At 36.0% G+C, this 9,459-nt stretch overlaps 1 long non-coding RNA gene across 1 annotated transcript; it reads left to right on the top strand.

Moving 5' to 3' along the window:
* Positions 1–6,145: 6,145 nt before the first annotated feature.
* Positions 6,146–8,998, top strand: LOC133878055 (uncharacterized). Its single transcript, XR_009901839.1, has 3 exons — positions 6,146–6,615; positions 7,669–7,750; positions 8,349–8,998. It is a non-coding gene; the product is annotated as an uncharacterized LOC133878055 (long non-coding RNA).
* The last annotated feature ends 461 nt before the right edge of the window (positions 8,999–9,459 follow it).

Genomic DNA, 9,459 nt, shown 5'->3' with positions numbered 1-9,459 from the left:
AAACATCTTCCAATTAATTCAAATGCAACCAGTCAACCATTCCTTAAAAATCAAAACTCAGCTCTCAAAAGTCATTTTGCTATCCCCTAACAGACCATAAATGTGTTAAAACCCTAAAAACAAAAACCACTTTAATGTATGAAAAAACTGGTATAAAGCCACAATAGGACAATGGCGGCAACTTACAATGGCAGTGCTGGTGTCAACGCAGCTGGGTGTTAGGGAAATTTTCAGAGTGGAAAAATGGTCGAATGACTTTGGGTCCTTGATGCCGAAGCTGTTGATGGCTGGGCAGAAAAGATTTTGGGGTCGGCGACGCCGAATTTTTTTTCGTCTCCAACAGTGCGACACAAAATCTCTCCCTGGCTTCCGATAGCGACCTACGTGGAAGGTATACCCAATACTAGTCAAGCTGAAGTAAAGTAAAGAAGAGATGTCGGGCGATTTAAGTTTGGATTCAAACTCTGAGGACAGGGGCATTTTCGGTGGTTTGAGTCCTAAAATATCACGTGCCGTGCACGTGATGTGTTTTCCATCCATTCTGACGGGAAGAGCTAACGGAGTGGCCATTTTGGGAGTCGTTGGCAGTTTGGAGGGCCAGAGTCGGAGTGTTGGCAGTTTAGGGGGCTATCCGCAAAACGGGTGCTAATTTGGGGGGCTAAACTTTAATTTTCCCTAAAAAAAAAAAATTTAAAAAAATGAAGTTTTTTTTAGTTTACTTTTTTTAAAAAAATATTTTTTTAATTAAAAAATGAAACGTGGCAGGGGTAATATAGGAATATTTTGCTAAATTGGGCATTTTTCAAAGATTTTGATAGTTTTGGGGATCGGTGTCGGAGTGTTAGTAGTTTGTGGGGCTAGTTACAAAACAGGTAGTAATTTGAGGGGTTAAAATGATATTTTCCCTAATTATATTCTTTATTTGACTTCTATATATGTTGAGATATGTTAGGAGTATTTAAACTTTTACGAAGAGAGTTTTACTAACTGACATGGCACCATTTGTATTCACCTTCTTTCTGCCTACTATTCTTTCTGGCGTGCTGAGTTTTACAAAGCATCACCATTTTTGTTTCTGCCTGCTATTCCAACTCTATCTTATTACGTTGACATGGACAAAGGATTCAACATGGTGATGCTTTCCACGGATACACAGAGACATATTGACGTTAATCTTGGCTTTTAAGATCGTACGTTATAACTGCATTGGTTTAAGTTTGATTTTAAACTAAATCGTAAAATATTTATCATTTACAAATACGTTTTTAAAAAATTATAATGTGAGAATGTAAAAAATTTTGCGTTCTCAAATCGCAAGCAAGGGAGTTAATTAAAGGCTAAATTACAATTTTAATAGCTAAATTATAATTTTAAAGATTAAATTAAAATTTTACCAAATGCCTATTTTATATATATATATATATATATATATATATAACATTAGAGAATTGAATTAAAACGTGGAGTCGTTAGTCGTAACACACCAAATTTCTTTGGCAAGACTTGTTCTTGTATTCAAAATTTCAAATTCCTTCCTTCATTGAATAGTTGTTTTTATTACTATTACTCTTATTATTATTATTATTATTATTATTATTATAAAAATCAGAATTTCTCCCAAACTAATATATAGTTTCGTACATTGACTTCAGCATGCAGTCCAATCCTCGAACTTCCTAGACGTTTCATTTTAACAAGATTGTTAAAATTTAAGAGAGTGATTACTGCAAAGAGTTGTGAGTACGAACTTCTTATAATTAACTATTTCTTCTGATAATTGATTTCATGGGTTTGACTACCACCGAGTGGTTTTTTCTTTGGTGCAAAAAATTTTCACTTCGTAATCAAATATCTGTGTTAATTCTTTTTACTAATTTATATATTTGGTTAATTATTTGGTTGATGTTGCTTAGGAGTCTATATTTATTTTCAAAATCTATATACATATATTTTTTTTTATAAAAAAAAAAAAGAAGGGAAAAATAGAGGAGCCGCGGTGGGGGCTATGGCCTATGAGCCACCCCGAACTTGGGGGTGGTCGCGAGCCACCTCTAGGGGTGGCTAGCGGCCACCTTGGCTTGGATCAGGTTGGGTCGCAGCATGAGGCCACCCCCGCCTTGTATCTGAGCCACCCCAAATGTACCAAGGGGGTGGCGTGCGGTCACCCCCAAATTCAGGGTGGCAGCAAGCCACCCCAGAGGCGGTCAGAGCGCCACCTCTAAAGGTGGCTCGCCGGCCACCCCCTCCTCTAAGGGGGTGGCGGCCCCTTTCTTTTTCTTTTCCTTTTTAATTTTCTTTTTCTTTTTCTTTTTCTTTTTTAATTGTTTAATTTTAAGGTATTATATGTAAATTTGAAACTTGAATTAGGGTATTTGAGTATTTTCACGAATTTGACTAACGAAAGGGGGTTAAAGGTACAAAAATTGTAGTTGTATGCTCTCTTCTAGTCAAGGTGTTAGATCATGGTGGCATGTTGATAATAACCGGTAGTTCATGGAGTGAAAATGTAATTACCTTATTTTTTATCTGATTTGCACATGTTGGATTGGTGGGTCATGGCCCGCATGAGTGTATAGGACAATTTGTTTGCTTCTAATTGCTTCTACTTTGTACTACTTCAGTGAGTGGTATCTTAGTAGAAAGTTTGGTTTCAATCATTATTTGCTTTGTAATTGTAATGGTTATGGTGTTTCATCATTGGGAATGCCGTGAGATTTGAAGTTCAGAGATCGAAGGAAATAGATTGGAAATGCAAACCAGAATCATGGGGGTTGGTTCGTTTAAGAAATTTGATGTGGATATGTCTGTTGATGATGATTTTCATCCCGGTGACATGGCAGCATCAGATTCACCCCTTTGCCTGTAACCTGCAACAAAACAAAGACCTGCCGGGGGTTGGCCGGCGGTGCCTCCTCTGACGCCCAAATCAGTTTGAGTGTGAGAGGGAGAGAGTATAATGCTCAATGTTAGATTTTTTTTTTTTTTTTTTTTTTTATACCTCTTAGATGTTAGGTATATATATATACTCCACTTTACTGTTGATGAATAGCAAAAAGTCTTGTGATTGTACAGTGTGAACAGTGACTAGCAAGGTGTGAAGATGCTAGGCATGGTGCTACATGCTGATTTCTGACCTGATTTGATAAGTACTAAGATCCTAATAAATGCTAAGGATCCTGGTGATTCCCGACCAACCATATAATACCGAGACCTTTTCCATTCCCGACCAAGCCTACCTTCCCGACCAAATGTACTGCCAGAGTAATCACTCCCGACTGAGTATAGTCCGACACGTGCACTACCCGAGTGGGGAATAATAATTCCCCAACAATGTCAATTTGTAGCAAATCGGGTTTACAAGATTGTATTCTTTCTGCAAATTGTTCAGTTGGTTGCTGTTTTGCTTTCTACTAGTGCCAGAGTTGCATTTGTCTTTGCTGTGAGCAGCTTTTGGAGTTGGTTTGCACCTTTGATTTGTTTTTTTAGTAAAGACGATAAAGTGAAGTTATTCATAAAAACAAAAAATGCAATTGTATATTTGTTTAATTTTGATTTGTAATTGTTTTTGTATAATTTTGATTTCTATTTGTAAAAGTTTGTCTTGTAAGTGATAATTGTAATTTGAATTTTGACGGTTTAATTTAAAAAATTATACTTTTATTACGTACCCATTGTTTTCGTTTAGAAAAATTTACTTTTCTTTTTTCTTCTTGAAATAAAGAAATTACCAAAGTTATACACAATCCAAGCCAGGGATGGCAATTTTGACCCGACCCGACAAACCGACACGAAATTAGCGGGTTTGGATCTACTTTAAACGGATTTAAGTCGTAAACGGGTCTACCTGTTTATGACCCGCTTATCCCAATCTGGCGGGTTGGGGCACGGGGCACCCGTGGGTGACCTGCCAAACACAATTAATTCATTTTTTTTTTCAAATAAAAAAAAAAAAAGAAAAAGGAAATGAGATTAGATTATTAGGTTAGGGCCGAAAGCTTAAAAACAAAAGCCCTAACTTAAAAACTTAAAATGGGATTAGATTATTATTTTTTTGGTTTACTTTTGGTTTTGGCGGTTTTAATTGCTGGATTCTTGTTGTTGTGAACATGTTATGCCTTATCATCAAAGAATCTGGATGACATAATCTGGGTTTTTTTTTTTCTTTTTAATCGATGAATTTTATGTAGATGGATAGAGAAGTTAGTGTGGAGAAATTTGTAATTTGGGTTGTTTTTGAATTGTAACTAGAAGTTGGACTTTGATTGTTGCTTTTATAAGTAAGAGCTTTTTTCTTATTATTTCATATTGATAATGGTATTGCTTCATCTAGTGCTTTTTAACTTTGCTTTGTTATTTATTTTTTATTAGGTCACGCGTAATGGTTTTAATTTGAATCTGTTTTATAGTTTAATTTGGGAGTAATTATAGCTTTCTGTATATCAGATTAATTTGTTTGTGTTATGAATGTAGTTTTGAACTCTAGGACTTTTGTGTCATCAAGCTCCAAGTTCAGAGCTACAGAGTGATTTGTAAGTTTTGCATTGGTTGATTTTTGAATGAATTAATTGGTTAGACTGATGACCGTTCTAGTTTAAAAAGCGGATAATTTTGTGGTTTAAAAGTTTATAATATAATTAAACATATTACTGGAAACAGTTTAATTGAAGTTCCATTTCTTTTCATATTAATATATGCACCTCTTTGTGTTCGATCTTCGTTTTCTCATAGCCCTCTTCTCTTTCATTGGTCGCTAAACATCCTCATCAGAAATTGGCTATTACAATTCATGAAACTCGACAGTTCCAGCCTATTGCACCCATCAGTACTCTTGATCACATTTGGTATGTGAGATACCAATGTAAATATGTAATTAGTCTGATTTTTTCTTTAGGTATTGGAGCTGAACGATAAAGATGGGCATGTCAAACTAACCTACGTTGGATCTATTATGATGTACAATGAGCATATTTATGGGTTATTCGAGGAATCAAGAGTGGACAATTATGATGTAATGATAGTGTAGTTTTTTTTTTTTTTTTTTTTTTTGTTATTTGATTAGACAATTAAGTATATTAAGTGATTTGATGCTAGCCTACTATGAGTTTAATTTCTAGAGATGAATTGCTAAAACTATTATTTTTTCATTTAAATGCCAAAAAGAAAAGGAAAAAGAAAAAACAAAACAAAAAAACCAACAAATAAATAAATAAATTCATTTTATGCTAAACGGGTCAAACAGGTTGTGTCAACCCGATACGACCCATTATGCTAAATTAATGGGTTTCATGGGTCATGTCGGGTGACTTGTGTAATTATCGTGTCTGGAGCCCAAATCTGTTAACATAAATGAGTCGTGTTTGAGTCTAGTTTAAACGGGTCGTAAATGAGTCGACCCGCAGACATGTTTTGCCAGCCCTGATCCATGCCGAGCTCATTTTTATTACTCTTTACGAGCTCGTGCTCATGAACAGTATAAACGAGCCAAACTCGCTCAGACACTAATTGTTCGTGCTCGGCTTGTTTACAACCCTGATAACTTTCGTGACTTGCTTTAGTGGGCTGTTTGACTATGACATTATGATGACCAAATTAAAATAAGAATGTATTAGGTATAGTGCACGCATAATGTTAACTTTATTAGGCTGAATAAATATTATTGTCATATGAAAAAAAAATGAGAGAATCTAAGAATTTTACCGACCCGCGTGATGTGGCACATATGATTTTATTAAATATTAGTGGATTTTAAAAATAAGGTTATTTATTTATTTTAGTTTTGGGTAAATATAAAATAAATTTATGAGCCTGCGCGTATATTTTAAAAAACTCCTCATTTTTTTATTTTAATATTGGATCTTTTAGTTTTTTACAAATTTGAACTCAGTCCCTCTGTAAATTTTTTCATCCATTTTCGTAACTTCCATTAGTGCCACATTAACTTTTTCGACACATCATCTTAAAATATTATTTTTTTATTATATTATCAAATTTAAATTTTATTTTATTTTTAAAAAAAAAAATTAAAAAGATGGGATTTGCGGCCGCCCCCAGCCGGCTGTGGAACATTGCCTTCAAAGAAATGAGAAATGATTCTCGTACACTTTCTTTACAACAACGTTACAACAACCTACGTGGAAAGGCAGGTTTCATTTTTTTTTTTTTTTCATTTTCTCTTTGGGGCTTGAAAACCGGTTGGAGGGAAATGATATTTCATTTCCCCTCCAACGCTGACCCCCCCTCTCTCTCTCTCTCTCTGAAATTTCTCCTCCGTCAGCTTCCCCGTCCCTCTCGGCGTCCGGCGTCCATCTCCGGCAATCCCCTCTCTCTCTCTCTCTCTCTCTCTCTCTCAACTGCATCATCCGTACAGTCCCCGTCCCTCTCGGCGTCCGGCGTCCCTCTCTCTCTGCATCGTCCGGTCGTCTCTTCGCCGGCTTCTCTCTCAGCGGTCGGCCTCCTCTCTCGGCGTCCGGCGGTCGTCTCCGGCAGATTTCCTCTCTCTCAGGCAGATTTCCTCTCTGCATCGTCCGTAGCTCACTCGCCGGTAGTCCCCGTCCCTCTCGGCGGTCGGAGTCGTCCGGTGTCGTCCGGCGTCCCTCTCTGACTAAAAAAAAATAGGTTCTCTCTCTCTCTGGCCGGATCTGTTGCTACAAAAAAAATGGGGAAATTTTTGGCTGCCTCCACTGTTTGTGAAGCAGCCGATGCCTCCATTTTTATTTTATTTTATTTTATTTTATTATTATTATTTTTTTTTTTTTCTGGGATTCAGCTTGTTTGATTAGGTTTTCTGTGGATTTGTTCTTTTCTTTTCATTGTTAGGCAGTTTAGGACACAAGTGGTGACCTAGTTGAATTTTGATCTTGTTTTGATAATTTTTATTCAAGTGATGCATCTTGACATGAGTATTAAATCCATTTATGGAGTTCTGATTCATAGCTAGCTGGAATTTTATGAATTCAGAGTGTTCGATTTGTTTCTTTATCAGTATGAAAGCAAATTTTATTCACCCAGAATTTTGTGCAAGGGATTCAGCTCAATGGTAGAACTTAGTATATGACGTATTATTAAAGAAATAAGAGGGTGGATTGGATGAGTGAGAATCCTCTCTAGAATGCTTAACCATTTTTTCCCCTGAAGAGAGCTATCATGATTTTTGAAATATGGGAAATTCTGCAAAAATATCAAGACTTTAATTGTAGGTGGCTGTCGCGACATGTGTGATGAGTATTTAATATATATTGTTGTAGGAGTAGAAATTTGTATGCATATGACTTTTCTAAAGCGTCAGTGAAGATTATGGGGAGAAATCTTGGGATTTTTCATTCCTGGAATCAATAGACCTTTGATTTGGCAGTCACTGGTTTTGTGTAGCTTGTGATTTGTGGATTGCTTTGTTTAGTTGGTTAGCTTGTTGTTGTTGTTCTTTTGGTTCCTGTACTTAAGCTATTTTTAGATTAATGAAGAGATTATTGATTATTGTTGAACCCAAACAGTGGAGGCTGGCCCCCTCGAGGAAGCCCTCTTCTCATTTTGTTTCCCTTGTTTCTTTCCAATTTAGAAGAGGCGTTACAAATGAGGATTTTGCATTAGCTTTTGGTATGGGAATATTTTGGCTTGGATTAACTTGCTCTTTTCTTATTTATTTACTTTCTTGGGCATGATGGGATGAAGGGGTTTTGCCAGTATGGAGATTCTTGCAAATATTTTCATCCGAATAACAACTTACCAAATGTGAATGCTCAAGGTGTATCAGGTAAATTTTGTCCCTACTCCATTCTTCTTTCTTTAATTCCTTTCTCTTAGTTTGTTTGGTAAGTCAACTTACTATGACTTGGTTTGTTTGGTAATTCGGTGAAATGTAGAATGGAAACAGATTTGTGTGGGAGAATTTAAAGTTGGCTCCAATTGTGTAAAGTGGGTAGATTGGAGGTTTGGTTGTGTACAATGGTGAAAGCACCGAAGTTAAGGGTTGATTTGATTAGAAGTTTCAATCGGAGAAGCAGATGATTGGGGAAACTTGAGCTTTGGGTAGTGTTAGGTGGATGATCGATTTTGAATATTTTTCCCCATATATTGCTAGTTTTTTTTTTTTTTCGCTGATATACAATTTTTGGTTTCCTTCAAATTTGGTCCAGGTTCGAGTTTGTCTCCTAAAACGTAAAAACTTTTAGTTTTGGTCTTAAACAAAAAGCAGGATAAAAAGAATCATGGGGGTTGAGACATCAGGAAGAGCCAGATTTTCTTGGTTCAGTTATCTGGTGTATTAATTAGCATTTACTATAATACTGCTTGTGTTGAATTGTTCATTCGAATCTAATATAATAAAAATTGAATTTGCTTTTGTTATACAGGTAGGTAGTCAAGACATTGGACTATGCCGAAAGTGTAAAATTGCAGTATCGCTCACTCGCCAAGGTTTCAGATGACCCATCCTTGAAGCCAATGTCAAGCAAGATGGCACTAAACTGGCTCTAGAGTTGCAGCATACCAAATGGAAATGTTGTATAACGCATACTTTACCAATATCCCACCCTAGAAATATTTTGTAACTCTATAGAGGAAGAGGGTTCTTGCTTGTACTTGTATTGTTGTATTTCTTACAAGCTAACATCATGATTATTCACAAAAGAATACACAAAGACATTTTGTTTGTACTCCACTGAGGGATGCTGTCTACGTTCATGTAGCCAAGCGACCCTATGACTGGTTCGGGAAGAGTGAGGATTGCTTAGTTTTGCAAGAGAAAGAGCTGCTTGAACGTTTCATTGATAGGGAAGAAATGATGGACAAGAGTAAATCAGATTTGTGATTAGCTTTTTAAATGCCATCAGCCATATTTTGTTTGTATATGCATTGGTTGATATTCTTAAGGGAACATATAAATATAATGTTGTAAATGTGGGGTGTAGCTTGGCAAAGCTTTTTTTGTCCTAAGTGGGTGTTATATTACTAGGATTACAGATGATCAGATACTATGCAACGTAATTCAACACTTACCTTTTGATCAATTACTACAGTTTTAAGGAATGCTCATATATTTTTTCTCTTTCAATTAATACGCAGGATTCGTAATAGTTATTGTCACTAATATGAGGAAGAGTTGTTGGAGAGTAGTTGGTGGAGAGATCCCCAATTGCATCAAATTGCATTAGGCTCAGGATTAAGAAATATCAACAAAATTGTGATCCCTACAAATGCTTGTCTGTGAATCAACACGGTCTCAATACTCGATCATGGGGTGGAAAATGTTTTAGATTAATGGATTGCATTCTTATTGAGAATCAGAAAATGATGAGATCATACATAAAATCATTTCCACTGAAATTGAGCAGCATCTGTTGATTTGAAAATCCATTAGAGCAAAACCTGCTCAAATTTCACTCGTCATTTTCCCATTTCTAGACATAAACATCATAATGCATATCAAAATTGAGAGAGCTCTTACAACACCCACTTCGACAA

This window comes from Alnus glutinosa, chromosome 1 (genome assembly GCF_958979055.1).
Source record: "Alnus glutinosa chromosome 1, dhAlnGlut1.1, whole genome shotgun sequence".
Lineage (NCBI taxonomy): Eukaryota > Viridiplantae > Streptophyta > Magnoliopsida > Fagales > Betulaceae > Alnus > Alnus glutinosa.
This window is presented reverse-complemented; position numbering and strand designations above follow the sequence as displayed.